The sequence below is a fragment of the Thunnus albacares genome, chromosome 23, assembly GCF_914725855.1.
Source record: "Thunnus albacares chromosome 23, fThuAlb1.1, whole genome shotgun sequence".
NCBI lineage: Eukaryota > Metazoa > Chordata > Actinopteri > Scombriformes > Scombridae > Thunnus > Thunnus albacares.
Genome location: NC_058128.1, coordinates 24,110,258 through 24,131,471, shown reverse-complemented (window position 1 = coordinate 24,131,471; position 21,214 = coordinate 24,110,258).

The following is a 21,214-nucleotide window of genomic DNA, read 5'->3' as shown; positions in this document are numbered from 1 at the left end:
TAGCAGTTTTACAAGACACTTTACTACTTTTCGAACAGCCCAGCAGATGGTGTTTTTACTGAGATTCTCAGCATCACCAGCAACATAAAGGTATAAGCCTGTTGCCAAAAACCTTAGGCCAACGCGACAGTTAAGGCTCGGCTCAGATGAGTGTGCTGTGTGATATATGGTTCAAGAAGACTGCACAGATAAGACAGACCCTCAGCAGAGAACCTATATTGCTCATACAAGATTTCCTCTGGCAGATTTTGACTTTTTGGTCTCTAAAGACTCTTTCTCTGAGTGGAGCCCGTCTTCCTATCTGTGCGCCCATGTCTTCAGGATAGTGAATGAATGAAGAGATAATTGGCGAGGGAAGGTGTTACATTTTGATCTGATCCTGTGAACTGCTCCGGAGCAGGTTAGCCGTGCAGCATAGGTTACCATGGTGATCTGCCCTTGTTAAAAGTGAGCTAGTTATGTGATATCGGAAAACCAGAATGAAGGCTAAAGATAGCTTGCTAAACCACTAATCTAAGCTTAGCTAAGAGAGTGAATATTGAACTCACATTCATCAGGTGAACACAAACGCAACTCCAAATGATTGCTAATGTTATTTTGTGTTAGCTGGATGTGTGATTACTGCTAACATAATAATAATAATAATAATAATAATGATAATAATAATAATAATAATAATAGGTTTATTTAGTATAGCAACTTTCACAGAAATAAAATTCACAACATGCTTCACAGTAATAGAAGTTAAAATTAAGACCATAAAAACACACATACAATAAATACATATGCCACAAGTTGAAGTTAACATAAAACAAAACACAGGCAGCAGGGTACCTCAGGGAAAAACAAATGAACAAACGACATTACACATCACACACAACTCAAAATGACACAAAAGCCAATTTAAAAAGATGAGTCTTCAATTGTTTTTTAAAAGCATCTATGGAGAATGCAGACCGTATATGTAAAGGAAGAGAGTTCCATAGTGTTGGAGCCACAGTTGCAAAGACACGATCACCTTTAGTTTTCAGCCGAGAGCGAGGGACAGCCAGTATGTCCTGGTTGGAAGACCTCAGTGATAAGAATAACAATATTTATAAAGTGAAAACATGTCAATGTCAACATGTGTTTGAGGTACAACAGGGGTGGACGTGAACTCTAATTTAGATTTCATTTTAATTCTGGTTTTCTTGCTATTGTTTGAATGTGGTGCTTTTAGTTTACTGAGCACATTCATGCTCCACAGCATTTAAAATGTTCAAAACCAACCATCTGTCGCCACTGACCACAGAACACACTGACAGACACACAGTTTCCAAAGGGACTATATCTGGTAGAAAGTAGTTCCTATAAAAACTGTTGACAGCATTTTGTTAAATATGATAAATACATAAACTCAAAGTTTGGTTTGTTTTTTTTTTAGCTTTTCCAGATTTTAACCACATCTCATGGCCTTCATTCAGTGAATTCCATGACATCATGTTCTGGAACTGACTGTGTCACTAGATGGTGGATGGGAAAGTGTATTTTGTGTGAATTGGATGAACTAACTGCACAGCAGACCTACATTACCACCACTGCTGAGGACAAGAGGTGCAATCTGTGCCGCCATAGTGAGTAATACAGAATAAAATAGAATGATAGAGAAACTAAATCACTTTACTATCAATAGTAATTGTAGATAAACTCCTGTATCTGGCTTTAGAATTAAACTCTCTAGTTTTGTGTCTAGTTGTCCTGTCAGCATGCAGAAACCATCTGATGGATCCCCAGAGGTCAGACTACTGCTGCTGCTGGTGTTTTTATTTTTATTTTCAGTGAAGCCAGAGCTAAAACAGGGCTGTGACCCAGCTGGGGTGACAGGAAAGTGAGTCTGTCCTGGTCCTACCTGGCACAGGATGTGTTTGTGTGTGTGTGCATTATCTTTTGCCCTCTGATTATAAATAGCATCCAGTTGGAGGCTGCTTGTCTGTTCAAAACAAATTAAATCAGCAGTGTCCTTACCTGCTGTCACTGTTTCCTCAGCCTAATTTTCTCTTTCTTTGTCTTTGTCTCTGTGCATTCTGCAAACACAGCAGGAAAGCTGCTCATCTTACCATGAAGTGCTCTAACCCCTTTGATGCAAAGAGCTCCTGAAAAGTGGAAGAGTGTCCCTCATCCCTTTTCTGTTACCGCTCTGACAGGTTTTTGTACTATTTGTTTCCCTGATTGTGAAATTAGGCCTGTCATCATTTCCCCTTCTTGTGTGTGTCTGTGTGTGTGTGTCATGGGTTGTATTTAATCATGCAATAACAAGATGTTTTCAAAGAGGCAGATCCATAATTAGGCTGTACGTGCTAAGTGGCTTTTCTGCGGGGGGTTTCAGCTTGGCAGAATATGGCTGTGCTTCCCTCCAACTGGATGAAGCAACATTTGCATTTCCTCCAAATGGCCCTCTGAAGTGTATTCAGCTCTGAAAAGCTTTGCTGGAACATGTTTTTTGTTTTGTTTTTTTACATTTTCTTGAAAGGTCTTAGTCCAGAGGGGTATTCCATCAGTGCAGCTAAAGAAAGCTGTGCTTATTTGAAAAAGCCTGGCTTGAATTAACGTCGACTCTCACTTAAGGCTCAAGCCGTTCTACTAACACAATTCGGCTGTGTCTTGTCAACTTTAACTCTAACCAGGCTTGAATAATCTTGCGCTGTGCATTTGCACAAAGTACATAAGCAGCCCAGAATAGTCGAAAAGATGATACAAGTTGCAAAAAGAAGGGGAAACTAGAGCGGTGTTCTTCTCTGCAGTTGAACAAACACTGCTGATGGAATTATACAAAGAATATAAATGAGTCATCACCAAAAAGGGCAGTACTGCCGCAATTAACAAGATGAGGGAGATGGTTTGGCAAAACATTGCTGACAGATTAAAAGGCCATAATCTTAGCAGAGTGGAGCACTGAACTCGAAGGCTGTGCGTTGAGTAGATGACCATACAAAGACACCATAAATAAACCATATAAATCACAACAGAAGTTATCTCATAGTTTTCAACAAACTGTTGACACAAAGTTGGAAGTAAACTTTTGGCTATTAAAGATTTCTGTTTATTTGGAACTAAATACCCGAACCAGGAAAAACTAACCAAGTACACAGAGGACTACTATGTCCATATATAGAGCATGGTATGTGGACCGGACCATGAATATTTACTCCAAATTTGAAGGCAATCTGTCACATAGTTGCAGACTTTTTTGGGTAATGGATTTTCTTTTCCACAGTGGAACAAAACCCTTCTCTTTTTCCTGTCGAGGCCTCATGCTGTCAGATTACAACAGATAGACTGTCCATAAACAGAGTTTAGGTAAAGCTCAGTGGGTAATTTGCTGCTGCTCATGGGCCAGGCAGTTGAGTTATCTATACTGGTCTGTTATGGAGGTTATGTTTTTGCATTGGTTGCAACTTAACATGACCCTAATACAGCTGCCCCTCAGCAGCTTCCAGAAAGCTGGCCAATCAGCACAGAGTGGGCTCATTGGGAGGGGGGCCTTAAAGAGACAGGAGCTAAGACTGTCTGTTAGAGACAGTGGCTGAACTGAGGGGCTGCATAAATGACCAGTATATGATAAATAAGGAGTTTTTTGAACTGTGAATCATGTAAAGCTATTCTACTGGAGTTCAACAATAAAAATATAGAGCTGGAAATTAACATAATGGGTCCCCTTTAAGGTGAATGCTACCCCAAAGTCTGAAGGAGAGCCCTGAGTAATACTTCTGATAAGGATTTGTTTACCAGACAGCCTTGGCACTAAAAAAAACATAACTAAGATAGGTCAGCCTTACCGGGTAGAAGACAGTTGTTCACTCCTCTCTGCCTGCTTGGTTTAATGGGTATTCATATATGATATACATGAAAATTCCTTCACTGGATAACTTGGAACACTGTTAGCCAGACCTTATCACCCAACATCAGTGATGAACCTCGTTAATGCTCTTGTGACTGAATAGGAGCAAATCCTTGCAGCCAGTTGCCAACATCTGCTGGAAAGCCTGAAATCAGAAGAGTGGAGGCTGCTTTGGCAGCAGAATAATGACCATGGTTTGGGAATAACATCAAGTATCAATTATCATATATGGGTGGAATTTTCAGATGCACACAAACTTTGTTGGGGTGTCCAAACCTTTAACAATTTTGGTGACACTCAGATCTTTCATATACCACCACCTAATAACCTTTCCCCTTAACGCCACCATCAGGCCCACATTTCCACCTTAAATACCAAAATTGCCAGAAATGGAATTCTCTTAGCGAGCAGGGATTTGTTTTAATGCCTTTGACATGAGAGCTAAACCATTACATTTTTATGCTTGTCTCATCACAGCCTTGTACCAACAACCTGTAGCAACAGGTAGCCTGCAGTCTTTCCCTCTTTTGAATCTATCTGTATGAAAGTAGTTTGGCTGCCTGTAGGAGACAAGGAAGAGTAAATGACAGATAGCAGGCCCAGCTTGGTTTCTCCCAGGTTATGGTTGGTTTCTCTGGACTATATGAGTGGGGAGGAGAGATGGACATGCACTGAATGTAGATTAATTCCTTATTAAATGCAATGAAAAAGGAAGAGAAGCAGATGAATTAATAGATAATTTCTAGATTTCAGACAGCTGAGATGTGGGTTTCAATGAAAAAATGACATGTGGTGTTGTTACCCTGGTACATTAAGTTTTCCAAGACTTTGGCCAAAACCAAGATATCTGGACAACTATGGGCTTGATTGCCATGAAATATACAATTCACTATTCTGAGAGGATAATTTTTCCACAATAAGGTCAAATCTTTCTTTAACCAAGATTTTTGTGAAAATTTAACATTCCATGAACTTAACTGAGGATATTCATGGTCCCCATGAGATTATTTCTTTTCAGTGACCTTCTGACCTCCCCTTTATTACCATCATCAGTTCAAGATTCATACTTTTATACAAATTTCAGAATGTGGTGATTTTGATTTTTCGTGATTCTTCCAGAGTGTTTCACTGAGCACATTTATGTTTCCGACTGCCCGACTGTATGGAAGTCTATGAGAGAATGACCCTACATCTCTCTTGATTTATTACCTCAGTAAGCTGTTTCCTAATGAGTTTATGAGCTGAATTGGTAGTTTCAAGTCTTCTTCAATACAGCATGATGTTCATTTTGTAAATTATGGTCCCATTTAATTTAAATTTGACGATAAAGCAGGGTATGCTTTAGGGCATGACTACGTTGTGATTGACAAGGTGCTACCACGGCGACAACGTTGCTTACGTAACATAACCATAGGCCTAGCTGCTGCTATTTCACAGTGTGTTTTCAGTTCCTAAAGTTAACTGAACAAAAAGTTTTGTTTAGCATTTGGTTTTAATAAAAGACTCATCAATGAGTCGGATAATCAGTTTTTCTGATGACTACATTTTGTAGGTTTTAGGCCTCTTTTTCGCTAGCGAAAATTAGCATTAGCATTAGCATGATCACTATTAACCATAGATTGTAAATGCACCGTGCTAACAGAGCTAGCAGTTAGTGCTATGATCAGCTCAACCCTCTCATCCAAATATGGTCACCTCTGGCTCCAAAAATCAAACATGGCAACGGCCAAATCCAAGATGGCAATGGTCCAATCGCTACACTCGAGGCTTCAAATCGACAGTTCGCAAACCAATGGGTGACATCACGGTGACTACGTCCATATTTTTTACAGTCTATGTTTGTGACATCACAATTAGTTTGGAGCCAATTGTGGTCTAGTATTACACAAGTGTGATATGGAAACCTGAAGTGAACTCCAGTGCACGAACACTGAGAATGGACTTTACAGTGAAGTAGGTAGTAGTCTTGTGTCCAGCAGTTGAACTTTTAAAATGATAAATTTCTGTATACACAGATTCTGGAATTTCAAATGAGGAAAAAAAGAAGACTTTTTCATACATTGTAGGTGGGTGTGTTAGAGACTGTGGCAATCGTGGCCAACCACATTCGTGACCTTCATCCCCTTTAAACACAGGGCCCATCATGACACACTGACAGTTTGAAACATATGAATGTCATGCTTGCAGTCTGTCTTGTGTCTATTTGTTTTACTATTAAGTTACATTATCATTTGTAGTTGACACACATCGGTATCACATTTTGTTTGGATTGTTGATCACAGTTGTTTTTTCCAAAAAGATTTAAATAGTTTGAACACTGTCTGCACCAGCCAGCCCTGCATTTAATTTTTTTTTTTTTTTATCTTAAATATTTTTTGGAGGGGCATTTTATGCTGTTATTATAGTGACAGTGGAGAGATGACAGCAGTTGAATGGAAAGAGTGATGTGGGATGACATGCAACAAAGGTCTACAGAGGGATTCAAAATGGGGATGTTGCTATTATATGCCTCTTAACCAGTATGCTAACAGGGCGTGCCAGTATTGCGTTTTTACTGAATCATGCCTGTAAGGCTTTTTGAGTAATTGACATATAAACAAGTATTCTGAGGTGATTGATATGAATTGTTCTTGTAAAATTCCAAGCTTATAATCACACCAGTCCAAATGTACATATAACATATTGTCCATGTAAGGTGACAAAATTAATGGGAGACTCCTTCCTGTAAACCATCAGTTTTTAGACGTAGTGAAACTAAATCTAGTTATGAATGAGCAACTCTAGACACATCCAAGGACTTTTTGTTTAAATCTCCCAGGACTGCTTTGGGATGTTTTGTTCTGACCTGCTGCTATGGCAACCCTGATCAGAAGAACTGACATGAAAAGGCTGAAGAGTGTCAGAAGGTCTTCATGCTAGTGTTCATCTTGTTCAGCTTTGCTGCTCACTGACCTTGTCAGCACTCAGAGAGCGTTTGCCTTCTCTCAGGTTATTGTCCATAATGCATCAGTGCTGTGTATGTCCATGGATAAATCACATTAACTCAAGGAAGCTCCTTTGCCTTTTATGATAGACAGAAAATGACTGCTGCTATCCAGAGAGGAGCAAATAGAAGTAAAGAGAAACAGGAGAAAGGCAGTATCCATAAAAGAAGGCGAGAGGACGAGAAGTAAGAGATATAAGCTGTGTTTCGTTCGCAGGAACTTTCCCCAGACCAAAAACCTTTTGAGGAACTCAGTTCCTCTACCTGCATTTCCACTGGAGGAACCAGGGTCTAAATTAGGTTCCAGGGAGATTATTTTACCCCTTTAAAGTCTCTGCTTGGGGGGTTTTACTTTCCAAAAGTACAGGAACTTTAGGGTCAAGGTTGCAGGGACTACCGTTGCCAAACACACACAGCGTAGCTGCTTCAATTTGTGTACCACTTCATTCATAAAACAATAAGTACTCTAGTATCGATTTAGGACAAGGGGAGGACATTTCTCTTTGTCTGTTAACATTAAAAGTAAAGTAAGGCATTGTTACTGACCTCCCAACTCAATTTAAAAAAGAGCAAGAGAAAAAAAGAGAGACAGTGTGGCAGTGGTTGAGTGAGCTAGAGAGTGAATGTAGAGAGGGAGTGGCGGTAGCATGAACAAAGCCGGTGAATGAGCTCAAAGTCTGTGGCCTGCCACAAAACTGATATACCTGTCTTTATCTATATCTACTGTATATCAGCTGCATTATTTGATCGGATAATATTTTATGAAGCTCATAAATACAAGGTTATGAGTTAAAGAAAGACAGAGTAACACAGCAGAGTGGGTTTATTTCATGAGTTGAGTCTGCATTGTTCCACCTGCAGTTCAAAGCGATGTAATTAACCCTACATGTCCAGTGTAGACAAACTGAAGTGATGGGGAAATGCAGCTGGGGGTGGCTGCAGATGAGAACAAGCTGGAACAGAGAAACACATGTTTTGTTTTGTCCTATGGGAACACTGGGACTTCAGTCAACACAATACAGGGTTTAGCGGGTGGTGGGGGTATTTGCAACCTACACGAGAGCTTGCACAGGAGTTTGCAACATATTTGTGATGTCATTTGAATCAGTGTTGGTTGGATCTGAAGAATGCAAGCCTGAAAATTAAAAAAAATCTAGGGTTGTGGAGATAGAAAGAGGTGAGGTTACCAGACCTCTGTAGCCCGCTCCCAAGCATCAACTATACATGTATTCAGTTACTTTCCACCACTGGCAGGTCCAGTAAACAGCTCAGGCAGGGGAAGTAGAGGAAAAACCAAGGTAACTGATATATCTTATTGATTGCCATAGATACAGAATCAGTAACCTCCTTAACAATATTCTTAATTAGAGAAAGGGGGAGAATTTGCCCAGTTTGCCTAGGCTCCTTAATCAGTAAATCCATCCCAGACAAGTTGCGATCCATGACTGAATCTATGAACATCTGCAAAAGTCTGATTGTGTCTTATTAGATTACTCTTGGCTCTACAATTTCTATGGATGGAAATGAATTGAAGGCTTTTGGTATGAAAATGAAGACAATGGCAGCTGTTTTAATCACTTAATTGCACATTTGTGTGTCCATCATTAGATTCATTTTGCTCTGAGATGGGATAATTTTTAACTTAACAGTGAGTCTGCTGTAGTTGTCATGGTGATTGTAGCATTGCTGGGTCTTGGCACTTGTATGGATATCAGTATGTGCATGCATACTTGTACTGTATATACTTGTGCATGTGCGAACACCCTGCAAGCAGTTGTACACACATAATCCAATCAATCCTGTTACATTTGCGCAATAGCCCAGTCCTGCTTGCCTCAGAGCCAATCACGTTAAAGCGATGGCCAGCTGTGAGGGCACAGCCAGCCTACAGGGTCACTTAGCAAGTGAGGACTTGTTTTTCTTCCTTTGAAATAAGAGCTGAACCATGCCTCTTTTCAGTTTTTTTTTCTTTGCTTGTCTCATCATAGTCTTGTAACCTGTAGCAACAGGGAGCCTGCGGTCTTTTTTTCATGCCTCTTCGAGACAAGGAAGGGCAAATGACAGATAGCAGACCCTGCTTGGTTTCTCCCAGGTTATGGTTGGTTTCTCTGGTCTATAAAGAGACAGAGGGACATGCACTGAATATAGATATATCCCTGCTAAACGTACTGTATATCAATTTAATAATTATATATATGTAGAGGAAGAGAAGTTAGAATTAATGAATGATTTTGAAATTTCAGAGTTGAGCACAAGAATCAATATCAATATTGTTACTATGATTACTAGCAGTGTTATAAAGTATATTCTAAGCTACCATGAGCACTAATTTAAACAGAGATTACACTAGATGTTTGAAATGTCCCAATAACACACATCTGCCAGTCAGTCAGTCTTAATATATTCCCAACAGAATGATGATTCTCAAAATGTGTACCCAGACACACAACTGAAGAAGGGTAATTGGCTGTTGTCTTAAGTTGTGGAAGAACAATACTTTGGATTTCAAGGGGAGATATTTTTGTATGGAATCCTCAAGTTAGACAGTATCTAGCAATCCTTAGGAGAGGGGTTATGTTTTTTATGATCATGATCTTGTGATCATGCTCATAATCACTTTCCTCTCAGAGGCAAAGGCAAAAGCAATGGTTCATTACAAGTAAAAGTCTTACATTTGAAATCTTACTTTAGTAAAAGTGCAGAAGTATTATCAGCAAAATGTACTAAAAGTATCAAAGTAAATGTATTCATAATGCAAAATGATCCCTTTAAGAGTGTTATATTACTATACATATAAGATTATTGGATGATTATTACTGAGTACAGTATTTCCCTCTGAATTGTAGTGGAGTAGAAGTATAAAATAACATATAATGGAAATACTCATGTAAAGTACAAGTTCAGTACTTATATACTACATTCCAATTCTTTGGGTGGAAAATGTCTAACTTTGACTGCAGAGATTATTGCTCACATTCCATTTCCTTCCAACAGTCAACAGTGGTTTCTTTTAATCATGACCACTCCCTTTCCTAACCTTAAATGATAGGTTTACCTTTCAAGTCCGTCTTAAAACAATACTTACTTGCTCATTCTTGTTCACTGTAATTGTTACTCCTGTTCTCACTAGCAGTGATGGGACCCCTTCCTAATATAATTTCAATGTAAATCCACAGTCCTCATTTTGTGTAAAAATGCATTCTTAGGCTCAGCTAAAGCTAATGAGGCATCAGTAGTCTAAAGCCCCATTCAAAAGGGATTAACTTTACAGGAACATTACATGAAATATTCACTGTGCTTCTCGGTAATTTCACTCATGGTTCTAGGCGGGATTTTATCCATCATGAAATGACAAGATATGTTCTATAATAGACATGGACATGCAGCAGGACAAAGCCAAAAGAGAAAGCCAAAATCTTCCCTAGGAGAGTTGAAGATGAGGCAAAGATACTGCGTGGAGAAGAGTCAAAACTCGTCCTCCTCCTAGGGGTCATAACACAGTCAAATCTGAACACACAGACATGAAACACATTGATATCACTCAGTGTGACTTACACTTCCCGAGGATATCATTATCTCCGATGTCCATCAAAATTGCAGAAAAAAGAGGCTGCAGAGCTTGCCTGAGAGTCATCACATTGTTAAGTCCTATTCAGCATCAAAGTAATCCAGTGATAGTTGTCTGTACATTTATGGGTACATGTCAAACACAAACTGCTAATGGCTAATTTGGCATACATTGGCATCAATTTGCCAAAATGTACAAAAATATAGGCTAAAAATGGGGAATCAATATGTGTGTGTGTGTGTGTGTGTGTGTCTTCACTGTCACTCAGGCTGTGGCTTGTTGATACATATTAGGCAGCAAGATATACCCCGTCTCCTTCTCCTAGTTTTCCTGTCATATCTCAATTGTTGCTATCCAGTAAAGGCATAAAAATGCCCCCAAAAATATATGTGTGAAAAAAAAGGTTGAGGATTTTGTCCCTCATCTCTTAAATTGGATCTGTATCAGAAATGGATCTCTTCATGACAACAGGAGAAACATTACAGCCACCAAAAACTGTTTTAATGTATGGGCATGTGAGTGATTGCTTGAAAAATATGAACCTATCCATCAACCCTGTACTTTAAGTTGTCTAAACTTAACCAAACCTTAAAGAATTCTGTTTTTGAATGAGAGTTCACCCAGTGTCCCTGGTTATAGCATGGGTTGTCAGATACAGTCACTGAGCACAGGATTTGGTTTTTGTACAGAGATGATGGTACCAAACCTGGCAACCTCACTGTGAAGACAGAAAATTCCAGAACTGCACACAGTCACTGCACCCAACTGTTTGCCAAGTTTGTGCCTATCTCTAGTAAAGCAAATACAATATAAAAATACTCCATAGTTGACACACAGGTGTGAGATTGATATCACACTCTCAGAAAGAATGCAAATGAGCATATTTCCCAAATATTGAACTATTCCTTTAGCCATAGTGGTATGGTGACAGATAAGTAAATGTTTATTTGTCATATGGGTGACATTAGAAGGCAATGACAAATCTATTTGGTCATTTGTGCAGCCACAGTGGTGGCTACCTGTCAGGAGACTACTTTAGTTCTTATAGAGGAACTGTTCCGTGTCTATTTTTGTGTTTTAGGACTGTTGTTGAATGTCAAGAAAAAGTGCCATATGAAACAAAACCAGAGTAAACCTTTCATGAAGAGGTAGAAATAGTCTTCTGACATTCCAGAGAGACGAGGTGGACAAGTGGTGCTGTCCTGTGGGACAGAAAATATACGAACAATCTAGCGACTGGAGGTTTGTGCAGGTATGTGTGTGTCATGTTTGTCATCCCAGTCAAAACCTACTGCAGTTCACAGGCCATTGTGTCACTTCCACTTCCACTCTCAGGTGTCTCAGATCAGGTCAGACAGCAGCTCTGCAGCTCCAGATTCCCTGAGAACTGAAAACAAAGACAAAAAAGAAGAAATCCATAGCAGCTTTGCCTAAAAATATCTTATCGTCCACCTCTGGTTTCCTCATCCAGGGAATTCAAGCCAAGCCTTCCGCTGCTAAGAGACTTTTTAATAGATTCCCAGCACTGAATACACACAGTGGGAGCAGTGAAGTGTGTGTGACTGGCCTCCACTGAAGAATTCATTGGCCGGGCCTTTCAGAGGTAATGTTTTAGTCATGAAGACCTTTAGAGCTGGCCTGTCCGCCGCTCAATTATTTACTCAACACTTTGGATTAATATTGACTCTGTGACCTAGTTTCTGAAATGTGTATGTAAGCATGTATGTGTTGACAGGCAATATTTTAGCTCTGTTACTGTACATAACCTCTGGTCATGCTCTCAGGTTGATTCACTCCTCATCACAAGTCATAGCAGCAAGCATTCATTTCCAGCACTGAAACCGTTAAACTCCCTTAAAAGGATAGGTGTTAACATGTGCTAAACATAACCAGGATACTCCAAAAACCCAATCATTACCAGGATACCAGTACACATGTAAACACACACATGATGAAGGGATCTTTTAATAGCCAGTATGAGCAGGAGGAATGATTATGGCAAGACTTGAAAAATTGTGAACAACATCCCCATTTGGTGTCTGGCTGGGGACTTCTGCTGCATCTTCCTCTCTCTCTCTCTCCTGTCCTGTCATCTCGTTACTGGCTCTATCACTACCATGGCTGTAGACTCTTAGTCCTGCTTAACTTTATTTAAAAAAACATTTTAACCAGGAAAGTCTCATTAAAATTAAGAGATATCTTTTTCAAGAGTGTCCTGGCCTAAATAAGCAGCAGTAACAGTGAGTTACACATAACATAAGATAGAAAATATGCCACAAAATCAGAATTTAATAGAAATGTGATTATAAAATTATGAACACAATTGGATGAGTTGCCAGCTGTCTGTAGAGAGGAAGATCTAATATGACAAGGAATCCAAAATAAATGTTGAGATATAAATGAATATTTAGATACAGTACATATGTAGGTATATACAGGTACTTGGGTGCTGATGTGACCAGGCCTTTCTAAAATAAACTGTCCAACAATCACATCCACTATAAGCAATGATACATATATTATAGTTTTTATTGACAAAATGAACACTGACATGAAGGAGACTGACCTAGAGGAAAAGTCAGTGATCACCCACATGATTAGAAATCATCCTCTCCAACTTTGGAGAATTTATTATCCTGTATGTCATTAATCCTTTCATATATTAAATATAATGTAATATATGAATGTGGTCAGAAATTATTCAGCATGTGAATAAGTCATTTCTACGACTGCAGTGATTCTTTAGCTTTCTGACAAGCAGCTATTACAGAGTTGAAAAATACTTCCTGCTGTGTACAGAAGTCTCTTTTATTTACTCTGTGATTTCTCTCTTGGGGGATTTATGTTTCTGGAACACTGCCTGATAAAACACTACACCGGTGACAATGTGGAAGCAGGAAGCAGACGTTTCTGCAGAACTAAACAGGAACGAATCCAGAAATGCAGAGTCAGGGTAAAGACAGTTTTTCTCTGTAGATGTTGATACTAACGAGCTACTGTTTGATTCAGGCCCAAACACAGCCTGACCTCGTAATGATTCTAATACATATGTGCACACACAAATACTTACATTCAAACATCCACCCACACACATGCTCCACTTCCCAGGACTTAAATATAACGCATCCACTCCTGTAGCAACATCTTCGCTTCACAACAGATCGATAGATGTTACTGTAATTGGACTGTTTGTGTGCATGAATGAGCGAGTGTGTGTTTGTGTGTTTCAGGTGTACTAAAACAATATAAAGAGGTGAGTTTTCCTCCGCCAGGTTACAGCAGCTGAGGTTTGTGAGAAAAGTGAAAAGTTTAATATTAGCTCTCATACAGCCTGTATTTTGTTACCCTGAGCAATACAGTGATGCTGTTCTGGGTTTCTCATTTAGCTCACAGAATCCCCTTTTACAGTCGTGTGTATGTGTGTGTGTGTGTGTGTGTGTGGGAAGGGGGGATTTCTTTCCCAGTTCTGTTTAACAAATCAGTTCCACTGCCTGTTGCTGTGTAAAAATAGATCCGTCTTATTTAGATGCTCACAGATGTTGCAGTGGTAGAATGCCCACTTTCTCATCCATGTGGTTGTTGAACTGCTGGTGGTGGATTTTGGCTCCATCCACAAGAGGAAGAAAATAAAAATACCAGTAACAATTTAGTGAAGCGTGATACAGTACATCTGTCACTCTAATGCTGCATTCACATGGGTTGTAACTGAAGTTTAGGTAATAGGCAAGTAGTTCTGTTAGGAAAAATGCCAACACATTGTACAATTGTTGCACACTTTTACTATAAGAGTGGCATTGAGATGTGTCACACAGTTCACCTCAGTCTACTGTGCAACACCAGTCAGCTGTTGGTAATGCACCTATAAACTGGTTTTATGACCAGTAGAAATCAACAAAAACAAAGAAGCTGAAATTTATGACATGTTGGATTCAATCTGAAAATGATCCATGTCCAATTACTACACAGTTATGACATAACTGCCACAGTCGTTTCTCTGTCTTATTATCAAAAATCTATTTTTCTTGATGATAATAAAAAGGACAAAATCACACCTAAGACATTTAAGACTATAAATCTTAACATATAATTTTATCAATGATTTTGTTCATACATTCCCTCCCTAAAAATGTTATCAACCAGAAACCATTCAAAATAATCTAAAATGTCTCTTATATTTGTTGTGTACAAATGTGTAAATGTAATGAACTAAACTTGAAGATTAAAATGACTCATTTTACATTTTTCCTGCACTGAAAACATGCACTTTGACATTTTGTTACTGACATACATATATATACACCAACATACTATATGCTAATCCTTATATTTTACTCATTAGCCTTTTAACTCTTCCTCCAGAGTATACCTCCCCCGCATTTCACTGCACATATTGGAAATGTGAGCATGAGACAAATAAACCTTTGCATCTTGAATCTTATTTTGGAAGACAAAGTATTAATCCTCCCAGCTCCTGGATGTGTGTGTTGCACTCATCTTATTGTAACTGTAATGCTGTTTGGTTGATCAATCTTATTTGTTTTTTGGGAACTCTGATAAATCTCCACACTCATGCTCTTGACACAACTATAGATGGGTTTTCCAATGCTTCTTAGCCTGTGTCTATTGTCAACCCAGTCTCTTCAGTCTGCGTACAAATAACACAACTTTACACTTTCAAATTGCATGCAGTGCATACGCCAAAGTCTAATTGTTTGTGCAGGTGATATGTCAATCCTTCCTATTAACTTCTTTGGAGAGCAGATGCATCCCAAGTTTCTTTCATTGCAGCGAAAACTAACAAAATGGCTGTAATTCCTTTTATTCTCAATGGAAAATGCAACATTTTAAAATAGCTTCAGCATTAAAATGCATTTGGATAACATTTCTAGTGAGAAATGTGCATTTTATTTTCATAATCTTCATTCAGTAAATGTATATGATGTTTAGTTTTAGATATTTCCAGGCTTTCTATCACTGCTATGGTGGTTGCCATGGATGCTGCTGATGCTGAAACCACGTAGTTGGATGTCGTGTAGTTTTCTGAGCTGTTATGTTATTTGTGTTGTTTTATGTAACTGTTTGATGATGTTCATTCAATAAAAAACATTTTTTAGAGCGCCCCAGGGATGATTTGAATTTGAAATCCAGAATTTGAAGCTTTGCAATTGGCTGACCAGAAGACCTGTCACTTCCTCATTGTCACCATGTTAAGGTTTGTCTGTTGTATGTCTGCCTTAAGCCTTCAGTAAATTCCTGAAGATGTAACTGCCTCAGTCCCCTGTCTGCTTTTTTGCATTTGGGTTCTCATTCTCTGCCAGTATCATATGGTCTCAATGTGGATTAGCAAGAAGCCCATGGTTGGAGATGTCTCAGACTATTAAGAACAAAACTTAACAATTTTGTCATATCTAGATGGTTAAACTGATTAGCTTTAAACCTACAGATGAAGTTTTCCAGACAGCATCCCTGTGACATGAGGATTGAGCAGCGAAGCATGTTGTGAATATGTTAAAACTGGGACTTTAGTGATGGCTGCATAGATACAGTTAAGGCCTAAGCAGGAAAAAAACATGTTCAAATAAGAATAAGAGTGACTTAATGTGTTGCCACAGTCGTGAGTGGTGGTGTCTTTTTAGCCTTGTTTTTTCATGGCCAGCATCTTACTCCTTGTCACTGCTAATGTCACTGTTGGTCTAGGAGAGTGTGGGAAGCCATGTGTCTCCCCTGATTTACAGGGTGTCACTTGACACTACTTTTTACCTGACAACGAGGAGCTTCACAGGAACAGAGTGCTGTGTCAATAGATTCATTCTGTCCTCCCAGATCCCACCCACCCCCCTCTCAGCAGGTGCACTTGACAACCAGTACAAATCACAAATAGAACAACAAGGTTTGATCCTTCACTGCCATCATGGAATGGACAACAAGTCCTCCAACCTAAGCTACAAAATAGCTTGTTCATCATTGCCGTCCGAAACAGCCCATACATATGTTTTTGATCTGGTATCCCTGTCAGCAGGACAATTACAAAAATGGTTCACATGTGTTTTCTGATCTGCCACCTCTTAAGCAAATAGTTCCACCATAAATAGTGTAGCATACACTGTAGCTTTTGATTTACAGTTCAGCATCAGATTTCACTCACCACTGTAATACCAGACTGATATATTATGCAGGATCAGGCTGTATTGGACTTTAATAATATAACAAACATTAATTGGGTTTGCATTCTTTATTCAATTGAGAAAAAAAAAGTTACTACAGAAAGAATGTTCTTAGATTCATTATCTGGGCACTTTAATACCATCTGGCTTGAATGCAGAATTTTAATTGTCCTGCTTTTTGTAATATGATTAATGTTTAGTGAGATTTGTTTTGTTGTTGCCAGCAGCTTATTTGAACGAGAGTTGCTTGGAATACAAAATCACCTAGCTACAGTACTGAGCTTCATTATGTTATACAGCTCACCTGTGCTTAGCTGTAACACTGTTGCCAGTTTGCATACAGAAGAAGGGCAGCTGTCCGAAATGATCCGTGCAATGCATGAATAAACAGTTTCAGTGGAGTGATGTCCTTCTCCTGATTCATGTTTAAAAGAAACCAACACTGACCGTTGGTAGGAGAAGGGCGACTTGGGGTCTCAGCATCAACTCACTTTGTACACCCAAGCATCCACCCTGAAGTCCTCCTGAAGACGTTTTGTGGTTACCTAACAACATCATGCCATGGTATCCCCACCTTTTGCTTATTCTCATGAGGATGTGAACATGAAGAAGATTCCTGTGGTGTACTAGCTGTTAACCTAGGCAGTACAGACAGATGCATACAGCTCAAAAATAAACAAAAATGTTGAAAGCAAGATATAAAAAAGCAATGTGTGAGTGCTGAGAGATGGTGCTGTTCATTGCATACTAAGGGGACAGAGAGGTTTAACAGCTTGGCAATATAACCAGGCACAAGGCCCATTACAGCCTCAAATGTTTCCAATAAAAAAAAATAAAATCAATTCTAAAAAGCAATTGGATGCCAGTGTAGGGACACAAGGGTAGGTGAAATGTGCTGGTCTGTCTTTGTTCTGGGTAAAGCAAGAGTTTTGAATAATCCGCAGACATGAGAAGGATTTTTTGCTACAGTAATACCAGTAAACAGAACATCTCAATAATGTGAAGTGATGAATGCATGAAGCAGGTTTTTAGTGGAGAGAATGTTCCTGATAGAAAGAAGCCTGAACTAACTGATTTAACATGTTTCTCTGAGCTTACAATTAAAAATGACACCAAGATTCCTGCAGTGGCTGGTTACAGAGCAGGAGATGTGCTGAAATGTTGGTTTTCACTCCATCAGGAGCAATAACCAGGATTTCTGTTTTAGTTGTATTTAACTTCACGAGGTGTTGAGACATCCGTTTATGTGTGTCAAGGTTATTAACAATATGGCAGCTTAGATATATCAATGAATCATCTGCATAAAAATGGAAGCTGACATCATGACTATTGTATAAAATGTCCCAAAGTGTAAATGGAGAATAAAATCAGATCACGCACTGAACCTTGTGGCACTCCAGCCCATTCAACCAATCAGTTAAGATGTCATGGCCAGTTCTGTTGAATACTACACTAAGATCTAAGAGCAAGCTCAACTGTCTCATTTGACAAGTCAAATGAGAAAAATAACAGTGAGCAAAGTGATATTGCTCCAGAAGTGAGCTACTAGTGTTTCACTACTTATAAGCACTCAGCCCACTTGTGTTTTTCTCTGTTATCAACAGGAACCATCTAGGCTTAATCATGGTGGAATAAAACTCAAGAGAGGAGCAGAAAATATGTATTTCAAGCCCATTAAGCCTGAACAAATACAATTAGCAGTTAATCAGTTGGTAATGGAGAGCTCTTCTCAGAGACTGTAGTGCTGCTGCTGCTGTAGAGGGAGCAACAGAAGTGACGCAGATGAAGAGAAACCTCTACATTTGTTTACACTGTTTTGTCCTGATCTGAAACATGGAAATTTTCAATTTAGATCATATTTGAATTTGGCTTGTTTATGTTCTAACTGCTCAGCTTAAAAAGGCTTACCAAGGTCATCTGATCCCAGTGCTGCTACCTTGCTTAAATTCACAGATTTAAGTTGAATCTTCAGTTTATTCACAGAATTTAAATTAGCTGTTTTTTATTATCTTTGGCATTGTTCACAAAGGATGGTGTAAAGGGTAAGTGTTCTAAACAGATTTTTGAGCACAGTGTGTTCATTAGAAAAGTGACAAAATTAAAGGGGAAGCCCACCAATTTCATCAAATTAATGACTCAATAACGTTAATCAAATGACTGTATGTAATGTGAAAGGGGTCACTTTAAGTGATGAACCAACATAGAATTATCACCAACTCTGTAGTTCCTCTCAGCTCCACAGAGATATATAGCATCTTTTTACTTGTTAATTGTTTGGTTCAGTCTCAAAGTTTGTGACCATGTGGAGAATTTAGCAGCTGAAAAGCCAGATATTTTTCTCAGGGGTTGGTGATGATCAGAGCTAAAAGGAGAGTGAATATTGGACTTATATTCACTAGGTGCATACAAAACAAGACTTCAAATGAATGGTTATGTTGCTGCAGCAGATGTCATCTGCTGGATGTGTAAATAAACAAATTCTCACTAACACATTGGCCATATCCATTCAAGAAATTTGATGACATCACCTTGATGAGGATTTTTCACAATTTTCTGACAATTTATAAAATCCAATGATTAATTGTGAAACTATTTGCAAATTAATTGTCAGGTGCTGCCCTTGTTATGACCATTTTAGGCAGTTTGTGGTGCTGCTGAACACTGAGACATGCTTCTAATATTTGCTGTATGGGCATGGCATGTGCACCTTCCGAGACTTCCACTGGCTGAGCAGCTGATAACTTGAATGGGGATAAAATAATTTGATTGTGTGGCTCCTCTAGACTTTCCGAATGGCATTGGATCGAAAGGATCAAATTCTGATAGAGAAACAAGTCATTTCATGGGGGTTGGCTTCAGAGTAGGCTACGGCAGAGCCTATGATGTAAGCATGTCAACAGTGTCTTTGTAATTACTCTCACTGCCAGAAGGGGGAGACAAAAGTCCCCCACTCCAGTTTTAAAGAAAACTTAAAGGGAACACTGAATTTGAAGGTTAATTCACCGTCAAAAACAGCTTAACTGATGTGGAATGGTGCATTTATGTAAATTTATTCTATACTAACTGCAGAACTCATATACATTAACATGACTATATAGTGCATATTGTATACAATTAGTATTTACTGTAGTATGGAATTGAGACATAGCTGATGTTTTCCTGTGGAGTTTTAAAAAACTACGTCGGTATAAAATGTGGGATCGATGCTAATTTTAGACTTTGAGCATCTTAAAGACAACCTTTGCCAACTATTTGCTATGGCAGCCCATCAGACAGATTAACATGCCTCTCCCAGACACCCATAGCTTTCAGTTCATGTCACAGAAGGCTTTGAAAACCAACTTGCACAGACTTGAAGCTTGCTTAAGACAGTCGATCCATCACAGTGAGCTTCATGTCTGGTTTGTAAGACTTACGCTCTCACGTGCCATGTGGTTACACAGTTGCAAGTGTCTCTCAAAAAATATGTTTAGTGATGTATTAAGGTGCTTGTGGGGAGGCAGGGAACAAAAAACATTTATGACTGCAAAAATGACTGAAAAACATCCACGGTACTGTAGCTTGTCAAACCCCCATTGTTCTGTCTGCAGCATGTGAATAATCCTCTCCAAACATGTCTGCTGTGACCGCTCCCTGAGGGGGATTTTTGTCCATAATCATACTGTGTGAGATTCTTAAGTGTATGATGTGTTTGTACAGCATGTGGGTGTATATGTTTGCCTGCATGTCTCACATGGGGTATGCAGTAAGGAGGCATGTTGTTATTCAGTGGCTGAAAATAGCTTTTCTCTCAAATACAAAATGCTGGGATTGCAAATACCATATTTGCTAATATGCATGAATGTAATACATTGTAGTGTCACTGTACTACAGGTTGATGCCAGCTTGTCTCACACTCTGACCAAATTCTAGGCAATTGGGCAAAAAGAAAAATAGTTTAATTTCAAACTCAACTTCAGCACTAATTCAAGGTCCTGTGAGACAGGAAATGAAAGCAGACAAAAGAGAAGTAAGTCAGGATAATGATATGAGCAAAGTCAATCAAATCAAAGTCAAAGCAAAAGAACAAATCAGAATTTAATCTGAATTGAAAAATGCCTAAATTGCCAAGAATGGACAATAAAAAGGAACCAAAAAGGGCATGAGAGTGGAATGAAACTAATATGAAAGGTCACTATAAAAAATATCACATTTTAAAAGATCCTGCAGACTCTGTTAACCTGAGTCCATCAGACAGGCAGATCACAGGCATAGGGGCTTTGAGAGTAAAAAATGGATGAGGTTCAGTAATGATTGGAGGACAGTTAAAGAGACATGGCCTCCAGGATCTCAGGCTGGTCTCAATTCAAGAGTCAACAGATATATGTACCTTAGGGCTGAGGCTGGATCTCATTTAGAATCAGAAACAAGTTTCCTGCCAAGTAGATTTGTGGTGTGCTGTGGTGTTGTGGTGCATAACAGTCAAAATATACACAAAATTAAGTAATCTAAATAACATAAAAAATAAAGACATTTACAATACAAATATGTCAAATATATTCTAAGTGAGAACAGCTGCTATTGCTTTAAATTTTAAATTGAAGAGAATGAAATGAAATGTACAAAATATTGACCATTTAGTC